We start from the raw sequence: 16,852 nt of genomic DNA, 5'->3' as shown, positions 1-16,852 counted from the left end.
CATGGTAGGGGAGTCTAGGACAAGAGGGCACGACTTCAGTATTGAAGGACGTCCAGTTAGAACTGAGATGCGGAGAAATTACTTCAGTCAGAGGGTGGTAAATCTGTGGAATTTGTTGCCACGAGTGGCTGTGGAGGCCAAGTCATTGGGTGCATTTAAGCCAGAGATAGATAGGTTCATGATTTGCCAGGGCATCAAAGGGTATGAGGAGAAGGCAGGGGAGTGGGGATGACTGGAATAATTGGATCAGCCCATGATTGAATGGTGGAACAGACTTGATGGGCCGAATGGCCTACTTCTGCTCCTATATCTCATGGTCTTATGATCTTATTGCGGTCTAATTGCAACAGGTGATTGCAGACTCATGACCGATTGATTAACAGGTGGAATTCTGCCCCAGTAATGCCTAATTTAATTGCCTATTCCCTGAAACCCTGGTGTGAATGAGCCCAAATATATCTCAGTTTACGGGCCAGCGGAAAGAAACAGCTTACCCAACAAATAAAGCTTGTTGGGGTTGTCCATCTTTGGGATCATCAACTGATTTCTGCTGCTTACCGAAAGGCGTTATCATCCGATACTCCAACCTGATGGTTTCGATGGTAACCTCATGGCGACGACAGACGTGTCATCACAAAACAATGCATCCACCGTGTTTAAGGTTTTAGGCAGCAGGGTTAGTTTATATTTGGCAGAAAATGGTTGTTCCTTTTAAATTTCAGCTTTTAACCTGAACCCAAGTCTTCTATTGTAGTCTCACCAAAAAGGCCTACTCGCATTTAACCTCTCGAAATCGCTGATAATTCTACATACTTCCATTAAACCTGCGCTCTAACCTTTACATGTTATACTGGTGTTGTTGTTCAATTGTCGCATTGAACAGGCCGGAAAATAGAGCAGATGCCGCTGACCAATCAGTAAACATCTTCCTAAAAGGCTAAACTGGGTAGAAGGGCCGAATGTCGACTGCTTGCCTCGTTGTACATATTTCATGAACGAATAACAGCAACGAGGTGAAAGTTATCATGGAAATTAAAAATCCAACAAAATCATCTTTCTCTGCCTGAAATCTCATTGTCAGCTTGTCTGTGTAGTTTGACCTCTGTTCAGAATTAAATATTAACTTCAGGTGTTTCTAATGCTCACAGGATGCCATTCAAAGTTCAAAGCGATAAACTCCCCCAGTAAGCAAAGTCCAGCAGTGAAGTTGTAATCTGGTCTACTTCAGCAAAGTTCCGCATGTTTATTTTTATCTTATCGCCTGAGAAATAAACAGACGGGTTAATCTGTAACCAGGCACCATGCGATTCACGGAAGGAGAAGAAGGGCGTGTGGAAAGGAGATGGGAGATTGATTTTTCAGCCAGAAGTACTGATAGAGGTGGAGGTGTTTATGATGACACCCGAATTTGCCCGTATAAAGCGAATGGTTAGATGAATATATCAAATATCAGGTGCAGGTAGGTTGTGGAACTCCGCCTGGGAATTCGGATTCAGACAGATAGAGACAGTAAAGTTACAACCGGCATGGACAATATGAGCCGAATGCCCACCTCTGTGTTTTGTGGCCCTGTAGTTTAAAGGCTGATGATGCGGTTTTGCACTTGTCATCACAAAATACTTTAACCTGCGTGTTTTATTGGTTGTAAATCTCCTTGTAGCGAAACGTATTTAGGTATAGGAGAAAATAATCAGATAGGGAGTATCACAGAAAAAAGTTATGACCAGAATTCTTCACGGTCAGTTTGCCTACAATACAATTTCACGCCTTGGGAGATGGCGATGCAGAGAGTTGAGAGATCAAGTTTAGAGTTGAGAACTTCAATGTCGTCAAAATACGGGATGTTGCCATATTCGAAACAAGGGCAATGAATTGTTTCACAAATCAGCACAAAGGGATATACATCTCTAGCAATGTTTTTTTTTATTCCGCGCTTTGTCAAAGTTTTGCAAGTTGTTTCATTTGAATTCATTTTTTCTGCCACAAGTACTGACTGAGGAGGATGTGTATTTGAAGCACATCGAAATTAGCCAGTATAAAGCGAATGGTTGGATGAACACATGGAATACCAGTTCCAAGAAGGTTATGGAATTCGGCCTGGAAATTAGGATTCACGAGACAGTAATGTTACAACCGGCATGGACAATATGAGCCGACTGCCCCACCTCCATGTTGTGTGACCTTGTAGTTTAATGGCTGACGTCATGCGGTTCTGTGATGGTTCTCGCAAAGGACTTTAACCTGCGTGTTTTATTGGTTTAAAATCTACTGAATGGAAAAACATGTACTTGCAGGAAAAATAACCGGACAGAGAGCATCGCCGTAAAGGTAATGGCCAGAACTCTTCACAATTAGTTGGCCGGCAATAAAATTTCTCGCCTTGGGAGATGCCAGTGCAGAGAGTTAAGAGAACAAGTTTAGAGTTGAGAAACTTCAATGTCGTCAAAATACGGGATTGTCCAGCACAGATTGGAGACTGTGTAAGCAATTTAGATAGATCGATCGATAAATAGGGTGAGATCGATAGATTGAGAGAGACAGAGAAAGAACGAGACAGAGAGAGAGAGAGAGAGACCGAGGGAGAATCAGGGTGAGTATTAGTGATAGTGATCCTGTCCTACATGAGTGTTAGTGTGTGTATATATATGTATGTATGTGTGTGTGTGCATATATATCTGCGCGAATATATGAGCGAATTTGCGGCGAAAAAAAAACGACACTCGGCCTATTTGCGACTGACTAATCGAATCACGATTCATGAGCAGGAGAGAATGAGGGTAAAGTAGGGACACATGGAGCGGCCGTTGTATGAGTGAAACATTGTAGGAGTGGGAACTTGAGGCTTTGGCTGAAGACCTTCGGCGAGGAGGCGCAGGTAAAGTAGCCGGTGGTTGAATTAAAAAGTCGCTGAATTACAGCGAATTACATAAAGAAGGGATGGTGCACGATCGCTGATCTGGTGTGGCTGCATGATGTGGGAGCTGGCGGACCCCGGTGTGGTTCCTGGTGACCACGTCTGCTAAGTGTTGGCTGCTCGAGGAACTCGGGCTCAGGGTTGATGTCAAACACCGCGGCACATCGGGGAGGAGGGGGAGAGTTACCCGGATTCTCTGTTTCAGGAGGTAGTCACGCCCATTAGATTAGCTGCCTCACATTAGGTCTGTGCTCAGGGAGAAGAGGTTGTGACTGCGAGTGAGGCGGGAAGTGGGATCCACGGGACAGTGCTGGAGGAGCCTCAGCCCTTGAGCTTGTCTAACAGGCCTGAGATACTTGCTCCCTGTGTGGATGAGAGTGGGGCCTATTGACAAATTAAAGAAACAGAAACACAAAGGTGGTAATCTCTGGATTGCTACCAGGGCCACGTGCTAATCGGCAGAGGGCCAAGAAGACTGGAGAGTTAAACGGGTGGCTCAAAGATTGATGTGGAAGAAGTGGGTTTGAATCCCTGGGGAAACCGGCACCAGTATCGGGAAGGAGGGAGATGTCCAAATGGAACGGGCTCTACTTGGAATCCAGCAAAAGAGAAAAGTTTGGACACAGATATAGCGAACGCAAAATATAAAATAAGAGAAACGTGAGAGTGGAGTGAAGACAAGTCAAGAGCGAAAGAGATAAAAGTTCATAAGATTTCAAAAGTGCAATGAGTGTGAGGACACTTTAACCGAATGCCCGTCTTATTCGAAGCGGGGTCAGTGAACGTGCGGCATTAATAACTACAGGGGGTATAGTTTAGAGGCCATTACAGAAACGTGGTTGTAGGGTGAAGAGGATTCCGAATTAAATTTCAAAGGATATCAGGTGATAAGGAAGGATAGGCAAGAAGGTAAGGGAGATGGGACAGGGCTCTTAATTAAATATATCATGGCGATAGTGAGATATGATGTAAGATCTAAGGAGCAGAAGGTTGAATCATTCTGCGTAGAGATTAGGAACAGTAATATGAAAATATCACTGGTGGGAGGTGTCCATCGGCCTCGGAATAATAACATGACAGTGGCGCAGGCAATTATCTGAGGCATGTAAGAATGGAACAGCGGTGATCACGGCAGACTTTAACTTGCACACGGATTGGGTGACTCGAGTTGTTGGGGACAGAATTGAGGAGGACATCATGGAATACATCCGTGATGCTTTTCCTGAACAGCATGTTCCTGAACCCACAAGGAAATGTGTTGTCTTAGATCTGGTTCCGTGCAAAGAGACGGGGAACATCATTTCTCTTGTGGTTAGGGATCCTCTTTAGAAAGAGTGATCACAGTGTGATTGAATTTCTCGTACAAATGGAGGGTGCAATAATTCAATCTAATCCCAGCGTATTCTGCCTAAACAACAGAGACTATATTGCGACGAGGGAGGGTTCGGCTAGCGGACGCTGGTAACACAGGCTATATTTTGGGACAGTTAATTATAAGCCTGTTAGTTTAACATCTGCAGTTGGGGAAATGCTTCAATCTAAAAAAAAAATAGCGAGCCACCTCGAAAGCAATGGATCCATCAGGCAGAGGCGGCCATGGATTAAGCAAAGGCAGGTCCTGTTTGACACACTTACTGGGGTTCCTTGAGGATGTAACGAGCACAGTCGATAGAGGGGGACAGATGGGTGGTAGTTACTTGGATTTTCAGAAGGCGTTCGGTATGGTGCCGGATAAAAGACTTATCCATAAGGTAAGGATGCATAGAGTTGTGGGTGATGCATCAGCATGGATAGCGGATTGGTTAACTGGTAGAAAACAGAGAGTTGTGATATATGGGTGCTACGCTGGTTAGCAACCAGTGGTGAGCGTTTTCCTTCCCTGCAGGGGTCGGTGCTGGATCCCACAAATATTTACGATATTCATTAACGATACGGTAGAGTGGACCAAGTGTACTGTATCTAGGTTCACTGAGTGGGTGGAAAGCGGATCGCCCGGGAATAACACACACATACCATGAGGGAGATCTAAGGACATGTTACAGACGACACCGGAGTTGATCTCCGAACTCCGGATCGACTCGAGCTGTAACAGAATACCATTGATTTGAACTGAATTGAATTGACTTGGCCTTATTACTTCCTTCGTATACACGAGGAGCAAAACATCTTGCGTTTTGTCGCCGTCTAAATATGCAATGTGTAATTTATAATAAATATTATCAAGTCAAGTCAAGTCAATTTTTATTGTCATTTCGAACATAACTGCTGGTACAGTACACAGTGAAAACGAGACAACGTTTTTCAGGACCAGGGTGCTGCATGAACAATACAAAAACTACACTGAACTACATAAACCACGTATTACGACAGTCAATCTAACATACGAATACAGTTGTGTCAGCACGAATTAATCAGTCTGATGGCCTGGTGGAAGAAGCTGCCCCGGAGGCTATTGGTCCTGGCTTTTATGCTGCGGTTCGGTTTCCCGGATGGTAGCAGCCTGAACAGGTTGTGGTTGGTGTGACTCGGGTCGCCAATGATCCTTCGGACCCTTTTTACACACCTGTCCAAGTAACCAACATGACCTAGAGGGATGCTCACATCTGCAGATGCACTAGGCTGTCCGCATCACTCTCTGCAGAGTCCTGTGATTGAGGGAAGTACAGTTCACATACCAGGCAGTGATGCAGCCACTCAGGATGCTCTCAATTGTGCCCCTGTTGAGAGTTCGTAAGATTTGTGGGCCCATACCAAACTTCTTCAACCGTCTGAGGTGAAAGAGGCACTGTTGTGTGCAGCTGGTGTGTACAGACCACGTGAGATCCTCGGTGATGTTTTGTCATTTCAAACAGACTAGCGGGAGGACGGCAGAGCAGCAGTGGCTGGAGTTTATGTGAGAAGTGAGGAAGGTGCAAGACAGATATATTCCAGAGAAGAAGAAATTTTCGAATGGAAAAAGGATGCCAACTGTGGCTGACAAGAGAAGTACATTGTGTACAGTTCTGGTCACCGAATTATAGGAAAGATATCAATAAATTAGAGAGAGTGCAGAGACGATTTACTAGGATGTTACCTGGGTTTCAGCACTTAAGTTACAGAGAAAGGTTGAACAAGTTAGGTCTCTATTCATTGGAGCGTAGAAGGTTGAGGGGGGATTTGATCGAGGTATTTAAAATTTTGAGAGGGATAGATAGAGTTGACGTGAATAGGCTGTTTCCATTGAGAGTAGGGGTGATTCAAACGAGAGGACATGATTTGAGAGTTAGGGGGCAAAAGTTTAAGGGAAACACGAGGGGGTATTTCTTTACTCAGAGAGTGATAGCTGTGTGGAATGAGCTTCCTGTAGAAGTAGTAGAGGCCAGTTCAGTTGTGTCATTTAAGGTAAAATTGGATAAGTATATGGACAGGAAAGGAGTGGAGGGTTATGGGCTGAGTGCGGGTAGGTGGGACTAGGTGAGAGTAAGAGTTCGGCACGGACTAGGAGGGCCGGAATGGCCTGTTTCCGTGCTGTGATTGTTATATGGTTATGTGGTTATATAAGTCAAAGCCAAAGTAAAAGCAAAGCAAAGGGCATAAAAGGAAGCAAAAATTAGTGGGAAGACAGAGGATTGGGAAGGTTTAAAAGCTTACAAAAGGAAACTAAGAAGGTCATTCAGAGGGAAAAGATGAACTATGAAAGGAAACTGGCAAATAATATCAAATAGGATACTAAAAGCTTTTTTTTCCAAGTATATAAACAGTAAAAGATAGGTGAGAGTAGATATAGGACCGATAGAAAATGATGCTGGAGAAATTTTAATTCTCTTCACTAAGGAAGACATCAGAAATATGCCGGACATTCAAGGGTGTCAGGGAAGAGAAATGTGCGCAGTCACAATTACGACAGAGAAAGTACTCAGGAAGCTGAATTGTCTAAGAGTAGATAAATCTCCCGGACCAGATGGAATGCACCCCCCCTGTTCTGAAGGAAGTAGCTGTGGAGATTGCGGAGGCATTAGCAATGATCTTTCAAAAGTCGATAGATTCTGGCCTGGTTCTAGAGGACTGGAAGATTGCAAATGTCACTCCGCTATTTAAAAAGGGGGCAAGGAAGCGAAAAGGAAATTATAGACCTGTTAGCTTGACATCGGTGGTTGGGAAGTTGTTGGAGTCGATTGTCAAGGATGAGGTTACGGAGTACCTGGAGGCATATGACAAGATAGGCAGAACTCAGCATGGTTTCCTTAAAGAAAAATCCTGCCTGACAAACCTATTGCACATTTTTGAGGAAGTTACAAGTAAGCTGGACAAGGGAGATGCAGTGGATGTCGTGTATTGAGATTTTCATAAGGCCTTTGACAAGGTGCGGCACATGAGGCTGCTAAACAAGATAAGAGCCCCTGAAAGTTACCTACGTGGATAGAGCTTTGGATGATTGGCAGGTAACAGAGAGTGGGAATAAAGGGATCCCATTCTGGTTGGCTGCCGGTTACCAGTGGTGTTCCACAGGGGTCCGTGTTGGGCCCGCTTATTTTTACGTTGTATATCAACTATTTGATTTATGGAATAGATGGCTTTGTGGCTAAGTTTGCTGATGATACAAAGATAGGGGGAGGGGCCGGTAGTGCTGAGGAAACAGAGAGTCTGCAGAGAGACTTGGATAGATTGGGGGAATGGGTAAAGAAATGGCAAATGAACTACAATGTCGGAAAGTGTACGGCCATGCACTTTGGTAGAAGAAAGAAAAGGGCAGAATATTATTTAACTGGGGAGAGAATTCAAAGTTCTCAGATGCAAAGGGACTTGGGAGTTTTCGTGCAGGATACCCTTAAGTTTAACCTCCAGGTTGAGTCGGTGGTGAAGAAGGTGAATGCAATGTTGGCATTCATTTCTAGAGGAATAGAGTATAGGAGCAGGGATGTGATGTTGAGGATCTATAAGGCACTGGTAAGACCTGATTTGGAATACTGTGTGCAGTTTTGGGCTCCTTATTTAAGAAAGGATGTGCTGACGTTGGTGAGGGTTCAGAGAAGAGTCACTAGAATGATTCCGGGAATGAGAGGGTTTGGACTGTACTCCTTGGAGTTTGGAAGAATGAGGAGGGGGGGGGGGGCATCATAGAAACATTTCTAATATTGAAAGGCATGGACAGAGTGGATGCGGCAAAGTTGTTTCCCATGGTGGGGGAGTATCGTATGAAAGGATATGACTTGAGGATTGCCACGCGCACATTCAGAACAGGGATGCGATTTTATTTTATTTTTTTCAGCTGGAGGGCGGTGAATCTACGGAATTTGTTGCCACGGGCGGCAGTGGAGGCCAGGTCATTGGGTGTATTTAAGGCAGAGATTGACAGGTATCTGAGCAGCCAGGGCATCAAAGGTTATGGTGAGAAGGAGGGGGAGTGGGACTAAATGGGAGAATGGATCAGCACATGATGAAAGGGCGGAGCAGACTCTATGGGAAGAATGGCCGTCTTCTGCTCCTTTGTCTGATGGTCAATGCAGCACATACTCAATTGATCAGGTTGCATTAATAGTCATGGTCCGGTTCGTTTAGTCCGCATTCCGGTTCATGGTCCGGTCCATTACTCCTTATTCCAGGTTTTCCGGTTTTCCCTTGTTCTGCTGGGTGCTCTGATTGAGGCACCCGATTCGCATTTTGGTCCGGCTACATAAATAGCTCCTGGATTCAGCTTCTTTTGCTGGACTGTTCGCTTCTCTTCCCTTCACCTTCCTCCTGAAGCCTTGTCTGAAGCCTTTGCCAGAAGCCTCGCCTGCGTCCTCGCCTGTATCGCTGTCAAGTTCTGCCGCCGGAGCAAGACCGGAGCCTTGCTCTGTCTAGATAAGGAACTGTCTATCATTGTTTCCAACTGTCTCTGTGTCCAGGTCTTTCCGAGGTAGGTCCGGCCGTTGCCACAGCCTTGTGCTGGGAACCGTCTCTATGTCCAATCCTTCGCTCGATCCAGAGCCTAGCCGCTGCCTTGTGTCGGAAACAGTTATTCTGTGTTCTGTCTACGAGTCCCGGCCCTACGTCCGGCTCCCACGGAGGGGTCCTGACTCTGTGTAGAGCCCAGGCCTCGTCCTGTTCCTAAGGAGGGGTCCCGGCTCTGTGTTCCTGTTCTCGCTGGACCAAGACTCTCGTTTCCTGTTCTCTCTGGACTAAGGCTCCGTGTTCCTGGTCTCTCTAGACCAAGGCTCCGTGTTCAGGTGTCCCCAGATCGACTCAAGGCTTCGGGTTCTTGCCCTGTCCGTGTGCATCGTCCTGTGCAGGAGTTCCATGTCTGGTCCTGCAGCCAGGACTCGAAGAACCCAGGACTCGAAGAACGCAAGCCTCGCCTAGTCCTGCAGCCAAGCCTCAAAGGACCCAAGCCACATCCAGTCCTGTAGCCATGTCATTTCCTCGCCTAATTCCGGGGTCCGAACCCGAGTCAAGACCCAGGTTCTAGGTGCTTATCCAGTCTCTGGCACGGAGTCCAAGCCCAGGCTCCTAGTTCCCAGTTCCTTGTCCTGGTCCCGCTTTCCTACCCAAAGTCCTAGCCCAAGTCTGTGTTCCATATCCCTGTGTCCCAGTCTCTATCAAGACCAAGTCTCTGTGTTCCCGGTCTCTCTAGACCAAGGCGCAGTGTTCCTGGTCTCTCTAGACCAAGGCTCCGTGTTCCTGGTCTCTCAGGACCAAGGATCAGTGTTCCTGGTCTCTCTAGACAAAGGCTCAGTGTTCCTGGTCTCTCTAGACCAAGGCTCCGTGTTCCTGGTCTCTCTAGAACACGGCTCCGTGTTCCTGGTCTCTCTAGACCAAGTCTCAGTGTTCCTGGTCTCTCTAGACCAAGGCTCCGTGTTCCTGGTCTCTCTAGAACAAGGCTCCGTGTTCCTGGTCTCTCTAGACCAAGGCTCTGTGTTCCTGGTCTCTCTAGAACAAGGCTCCGTGTTCCCGGTCTCTCTAGACCAAGGCTCCGTGTTCCTGGTCTCTCTAGACCAAGGCTCCGTGTTCCTGGTCTCTCAAGACCAAGGCTCTGTGTTCCTGGTCTCTCTAGACCAAGGCTCTGTGTTCCTGGTCTCTCTAGAACAAGGCTCCGTGTTCCTGGTCTCTCTAGACCAAGGCTCCGTGTTCCTGGTCTCTCTAGAACAAGGCTCCGTGTTCCTGGTCTCTCTAGACCAAGTCTCCGTGTTCCTGGTCTCTCTAGACCAAGGCTCAGTGTTCCTGGTCTCTCAAGACCAAGGCTCCGTGTTCCTGGTCTCTCTAGACAAGGTCTCTGTGTTCCTGGTCTCTCTAGACCAAGGCTCCGTGTTCCTGGTCTCTCTAGACCAAGGCTCCGTGTTCCTGGTCTCTCTAGACCAAGGCTCAATGTTCCTGGTCTCTCTAGACCAAGGCTCCGTGTTCCTGGTCTCTCAAGACCAAGGCTCCGTGTTCCTGGTCTCTGTAGACCAAGGCTCCGTGTTCCTGGTCTCTCTAGACCAAGGCTCAGTGTTCCTGGTCTCTCTAGACCAAGGCTCCGTGTTCCTGGTCTGTCTAGACCCAGGCGCCGTGTTCCTGGTCTCTCTAGACCAAGGCTCCGTGTTCCTGATCTCTCTAGACCAAGGCTCCGTGTTCCTGGTCTCTCTAGACCACGGCTCCGTGTTCCTGGTCTCTCTAGACCAAGGCTCCGTGTTCCTGGTCTCTCTAGACCAAGGCTCCGTGTTCCTGGTCTCTCTAGACCAAGGCCCCTTGTTCCTGATCTCTCTAGACCAAGGCTCCGTGTTCCTGGTCTCTCTAGACCAAGGCTCCGTGTTCCTGATCTCTCTAGACCAAGGCTCCGTATTCCCGGTCCCTCTAGACCAAGGCCCAGTGTTCCTGGTCTCTCCAGACCAAGGCTCTGTGTTCCTGGTCTCTCTAGACCAAGGCTCCGTGTTCCAGATCTCTCTAGACCAAGGCTCCGTGTTCCTTGTCTCTCTAGACCAAGGCTCCGTGTTCCTGGTCTCTCTAGACCAAGGCCCCGTGTTCCTGATCTCTCTAGACCAAGGCTCCGTGTTCCTGGTCTCTCAAGACCAAGGCTCTGTGTTCCTGGTCTCTCTAGACCAAGGCTCTGTGTTCCTGGTCTCTCTAGACCAAGGCTCCGTGTTCCTGGTCTCTCTAGACCAAGGCTCTGTGTTCCTGGTCTCTCTAGACCAAGGCTCTGTGTTCCTGGTCTCTCTAGACCAAGGCTCTGTGTTCCTGGTCTCTCTAGACCAAGGCCCCGTGTTCCTGGTCTCTCTAGACCAAGGCTCCGTGTCCCTGGTCTCTCTAGACCAAGGTTCTGTGTCCCAGTCTCTATCAAGACCAAGGGTCTGTGTTCCTGGTCTCTCTAGACCAAGGCTCAGTGTTCCTGGTCTCTCTAGACCAAGGCTCTGTGTTCCTGGTCTCTCTAGACCAAGGCTCAGTGTTCCTGGTATCTCTAGACCAAGGCTCTGTGGTCCTGGTCTCTCTAGACCAAGGCTCAGTGTTCCTGGTCTCTCTAGACCAAGGCTCTGTGTCCCAGTCTCTATCAAGAGCAAGGCTCTGTGTTCCTGGTCTCTCTAGACCAAGGCCCCGTGTTCCTGGTCTCTCTAGACCAAGGCTCTGTGTTCCTGGTCTCTCTAGACCAAGGCTCCGTGTTCCTGATCTCTCTAGACCAAGGCTCCGTGTTCCTGGTCTTTCTGGACCAAGGCTCCGTGTTCCAGGTCTCTCTAGACCAGGTCTCTGTGTTCCTGGTCTCTCTAGACCAAGTCTCCGTGTTCCTGGTCTTTCAAGAACAAGTCTCCGTGTTCCTGGTCTTTCTAGACCAAGGCTCCGTGTTCCAGGGCTCTATCAAGACCAAGGCTCCGTGTTCCTGGTCTCTCTAGACCAAGGCCCAGTGGTCCTGGTCTCTCTAGACCAAGGCTCCTTGTTCCTGGACTCTCTAGACCAAGGCACAGTGTTCCTGGTCTCTCTAGACCAAGTCCCAGTGTTCCTGGGCTCTCTAGAACAAGGCTCTGTGTTCCTGGTCTCTCTAGACCAAGGCTCTGTGTTCCTGGTCTCTCAGGACCAAGGCTCCGTGTTCCTGGTCTCTGTAGACGAAGGCTGAGTGTTCCTGGTCTCTCAGGACCAAGGCTCCGTGTTCCCGGTCTCTCTATACCAAGGCTCTGTGTTCCTGGTCTCTCAAGACCAAGGCTCTGTGTTCCTGGTCTGTCTAGACCAAGGCTCCGTGTTCAGGTGTCCCCAGATCGACTCAAGGCTTCGGGTTCTTGCCCTGTCCGTGTGCATCGTCCTGTGCAGGAGTTCCATGTCTGGTCCTGCAGCCAGGACTCGAAGAACCCAGGACTCGAAGAACGCAAGCCTCGCCTAGTCCTGCAGCCAAGCCTCAAAGGACCCAAGCCACATCCAGTCCTGTAGCCATGTCATTTCCTCGCCTAATTCCGGGGTCCGAACCCGAGTCAAGACCCAGGTTCTAGGTGCTTATCCAGTCTCTGGCACGGAGTCCAAGCCCAGGCTCCTAGTTCCCAGTTCCTTGTCCTGGTCCCGCTTTCCTATCCAAAGTCCTAGCCCAAGTCTGTGTTCCATATCCCTGTGTCCCAGTCTCTATCAAGACCAAGTCACTGTGTTCCCGGTCTCTCTAGACCAAGGCGCAGTGTTCCTGGTCTCTCTAGACCAAGGCTCCGTGTTCCTGGTCTCTCAGGACCAAGGATCAGTGTCCCAGTCTCTATCAAGACCAAGGCTCTGTGTTCCTGGTCTCTCTAGACCAAGGCCCCGTGTTCCTGGTCTCTCTAGACCAAGGCTCTGTGTTCCTGGTCTCTCTAGACCAAGGCTCCGTGTTCCTGATCTCTCTAGACCAAGGCTCCGTGTTCCTGGTCTTTCTAGACCAAGGCTCCGTGTTCCAGGTCTCTCTAGACCAGGTCTCTGTGTTCCTGGTCTCTCTAGACCAAGTCTCCGTGTTCCTGGTCTTTCAAGAACAAGTCTCTGTGTTCCTGGTCTTTCTAGACCAAGGCTCCGTGTTCCAGGGCTCTATCAAGACCAAGGCTCCGTGTTCCTGGTCTCTCTAGACCAAGGCCCAGTGGTCCTGGTCTCTCTAGACCAAGGCTCCTTGTTCCTGGTCTCTCTAGACCAAGGCACAGTGTTCCTGGTCTCTCTAGACCAAGTCCCAGTGTTCCTGGGCTCTCTAGAACAAGGCTCTGTGTTCCTGGTCTCTCTAGACCAAGGCTCTGTGTTCCTGGTCTCTCAGGACCAAGGCTCCGTGTTCCTGGTCTCTGTAGACGAAGGCTGTGTGTTCCTGGTCTCTCAGGACCAAGGCTCCGTGTTCCCGGTCTCTCTATACCAAGGCTCTGTGTTCCTGGTCTCTCAAGACCAAGGCTCTGTGTTCCTGGTCTGTCTAGACCAAGGCTCCGTGTTCAGTTGTCCCCAGAACGACTCAAGGCTTCGGGTTCTTGCCCTGTCCGTGTGCATCGTCCTGTGCAGGAGTTCCATGTCTGGTCCTGCAGCCAGGACTCGAAGAACCCAGGACTCGAAGAACGCAAGCCTCGCCTAGTCCTGCAGCCAAGCCTCAAAGGACCCAAGCCACATCCAGTCCTGTAGCCATGTCATTTCCTCGCCTAATTCCGGGGTCCGAACCCGAGTCAAGACCCAGGTTCTAGGTGCTTATCCAGTCTCTGGCACGGAGTCCAAGCCCAGGCTCCTAGTTCCCAGTTCCTTGTCCTGGTCCCGCTTTCCTATCCAAAGTCCTAGCCCAAGTCTGCGTTCCATATCCCTGTGTCCCAGTCTCTATCAAGACCAAGTCTCTGTGTTCCCGGTCTCTCTAGACCAAGGCGCAGTGTTCCTGGTCTCTCTAGACCAAGGCTCCGTGTTCCTGGTCTCTCAGGACCAAGGATCAGTGTCCCAGTCTCTATCAAGACCAAGGCTCTGTGTTCCTGGTCTCTCTAGACCAAGGCCCCGTGTTCCTGGTCTCTCTAGACCAAGGCTCTGTGTTCCTGGTCTCTCTAGACCAAGGCTCCGTGTTCCTGATCTCTCTAGACCAAGGCTCCGTGTTCCTGGTCTTTCTAGACCAAGGCTCCGTGTTCCAGGTCTCTCTAGACCAGGTCTCTGTGTTCCTGGTCTCTCTAGACCAAGTCTCCGTGTTCCTGGTCTTTCAAGAACAAGTCTCTGTGTTCCTGGTCTTTCTAGACCAAGGCTCCGTGTTCCAGGGCTCTATCAAGACCAAGGCTCCGTGTTCCTGGTCTCTCTAGACCAAGGCCCAGTGGTCCTGGTCTCTCTAGACCAAGGCTCCTTGTTCCTGGTCTCTCTAGACCAAGGCACAGTGTTCCTGGTCTCTCTAGACCAAGTCCCAGTGTTCCTGGGCTCTCTAGAACAAGGCACTGTGTTCCTGGTCTCTCTAGACCAAGGCTCTGTGTTCCTGGTCTCTCAGGACCAAGGCTCCGTGTTCCTGGTCTCTGTAGACGAAGGCTCTGTGTTCCTGGTCTCTCTAGACCAAGGCTCTGTGTTCCTGGTCTCTCTAGAACAAGGCTCCGTGTTCCTGGTCTCTCTAGACCAAGGCTCCGTGTTCCTGGTCTCTCTAGAACAAGGCTCCGTGTTCCTGGTCTCTCTAGACCAAGTCTCCGTGTTCCTGGTCTCTCTAGACCAAGGCTCAGTGTTCCTGGTCTCTCAAGACCAAGGCTCCGTGTTCCTGGTCTCTCTAGACAAGGTCTCAGTGTTCCTGGTCTCTCTAGACCAAGGCTCCGTGTTCCTGGTCTCTCTAGACCAAGGCTCCGTGTTCCTGGTCTCTCTAGACCAAGGCTCAATGTTCCTGGTCTCTCTAGACCAAGGCTCCGTGTTCCTGGTCTCTCAAGACCAAGGCTCCGTGTTCCTGGTCTCTCTAGACCAAGCCTCCGTGTTCCTGGTCTCTCTAGACCAAGGCTCAGTGTTCCTGGTCTCTCTAGACCAAGGCTCCGTGTTCCTGGTCTGTCTAGACCCAGGCGCCGTGTTCCTGGTCTCTCTAGACCAAGGCTCCGTGTTCCTGATCTCTCTAGACCAAGGCTCCGTGTTCCTGGTCTCTCTAGACCACGGCTCCGTGTTCCTGGTCTCTCTAGACCAAGGCTCCGTGTTCCTGGTCTCTTTAGACCAAGGCTCCGTGTTCCTGGTCTCTCTAGACCAAGGCCCCTTGTTCCTGATCTCTCTAGACCAAGGCCCCGTGTTCCTGGTCTCTCTAGACCAAGGCTCCGTGTTCCTGATCTCTCTAGACCAAGGCTCCGTGTTCCTGGTCCCTCTAGACCAAGGCCCAGTGTTCCTGGTCTCTCCAGACCAAGGGTCTGTGTTCCTGGTCTCTCTAGACCAAGGCTCCGTGTTCCAGATCTCTCTAGACCAAGGCTCCGTGTTCCTGGTCTCTCTAGCTCAAGGCTCCGTGTTCCTGGTCTCTCTAGACCAAGGCCCCGTGTTCCTGATCTCTCTAGACCAAGGCTCCGTGTTCCTGGTCTCTCAAGACCAAGGCTCTGTGTTCCTGGTCTCTCTAGACCAAGGCTCTGTGTTCCTGGTCTCTCTAGACCAAGGCTCTGTGTTCCTGGTCTCTCTAGACCAAGGCTCAGTGTTCCTGGTCTCTCTAGACCAAGGCTCTGTGTTCCTGGTCTCTCTAGACCAAGGCTCTGTGTTCCTGGTCTCTCTAGACCAAGGCCCCGTGTTCCAGGTCTCTCTAGACCAAGGCTCCGTGTCCCTGGTCTCTCTAGACCAAGGTTCTGTGTCCCAGTCTCTATCAAGACCAAGGGTCTGTGTTCCTGGTCTCTCTAGACCAAGGCTCAGTGTTCCTGGTCTCTCTAGACCAAGGCTCTGTGTTCCTGGTCTCTCTAGACCAAGGCTCCGTGTTCCTGATCTCTCTAGACCAAGGCTCCGTGTTCCTGGTCTTTCTAGACCAAGGCTCCGTGTTCCAGGTCTCTCTAGACCAGTTCTCTGTGTTCCTGGTCTCTCTAGACCAAGTCTCCGTGTTCCTGGTCTTTCAAGAACAAGTCTCTGTGTTCCTGGTCTTTCTAGACCAAGGCTCCGTGTTCCAGGGCTCTATCAAGACCAAGGCTCCGTGTTCCTGGTCTCTCTAGACCAAGGCCCAGTGGTCCTGGTCTCTCTAGACCAAGGCTCCTTGTTCCTGGTCTCTCTAGACCAAGGCACAGTGTTCCTGGTCTCTCTAGACCAAGTCCCAGTGTTCCTGGGCTCTCTAGAACAAGGCTCTGTGTTCCTGGTCTCTCTAGACCAAGGCTCTGTGTTCCTGGTCTCTCAGGACCAAGGCTCCGTGTTCCTGGTCTCTGTAGACGAAGGCTGTGTGTTCCTGGTCTCTCAGGACCAAGGCTCCGTGTTCCCGGTCTCTCTATACCAAGGCTCTGTGTTCCTGGTCTCTCAAGACCAAGGCTCTGTGTTCCTGGTCTGTCTAGACCAAGGCTCCGTGTTCCTGGTCTCTCAGGACCAAGGCTCTGTGGTCCCGGACTCTCTAGTCCATGGCTCCGTGTTCCTGGTCACTCTAGACCAAGGCTCTGTGGTCCTGGACTCTCTAGACCAAGGCTCTGTGGTCCTGCTTTCTCGGGACCAAGGCTCCGTGGTCGGGTATCCCAAGATCGAGTCAAGGCTTCGGGTTCTTGCCCTGTCCATGTGCATCGCCCTGTGCAGGAGTTCCATGTCTAGTCCTGCAGCCAAGTCTCAAATACCCCAAGCCTCGCCTAGTCCAGTAGCCAAGCCTCGACGGACCCAAGTCATATCCAGTCCTGTAGCCATGTCAGTCCTCGCCTAGTTCCGGGGTCCGAGTTCGAGTCAAGACCAAGATTCTGGCTCCTTGTCCAGTCTCTGTCTCGGAGTCCAACCCCAGGCTCCTGGTTCCCAGTTCCTTATCCTGGTCCCGCTTTCCCAGCCAAAATCTGTGTTCCTGTCTCAATTCCTAGTCTGTGTCCTGTCCCGTCCCCAACTCCAGTCAAGTTCAGTTCCTAGTACTTCAGTGTCTGTGTCTTGCATTTGGGTCCTCTCCCAGCGCCCACCTTATGACATGAA

The 16,852-nt window shown here is 49.9% G+C and overlaps 1 long non-coding RNA gene across 1 annotated transcript in view; it reads left to right on the top strand.

Annotated features, from left to right (window-relative positions):
* Positions 1 to 16,852, top strand: part of LOC140722511 (uncharacterized) — a 432,302-nt gene that overhangs the window by 151,797 nt on the left and 263,653 nt on the right. The gene's annotated exons all lie outside the window — the stretch shown is intronic.

Source organism: Hemitrygon akajei, unplaced genomic scaffold (genome assembly GCF_048418815.1).
Source record: "Hemitrygon akajei unplaced genomic scaffold, sHemAka1.3 Scf000078, whole genome shotgun sequence".
Classification (NCBI taxonomy): Eukaryota; Metazoa; Chordata; class Chondrichthyes; order Myliobatiformes; family Dasyatidae; genus Hemitrygon; species Hemitrygon akajei.
The sequence above is the reverse complement of the archived record's forward strand: the minus strand, read 5'-3'. Positions and strand labels throughout refer to the sequence as shown.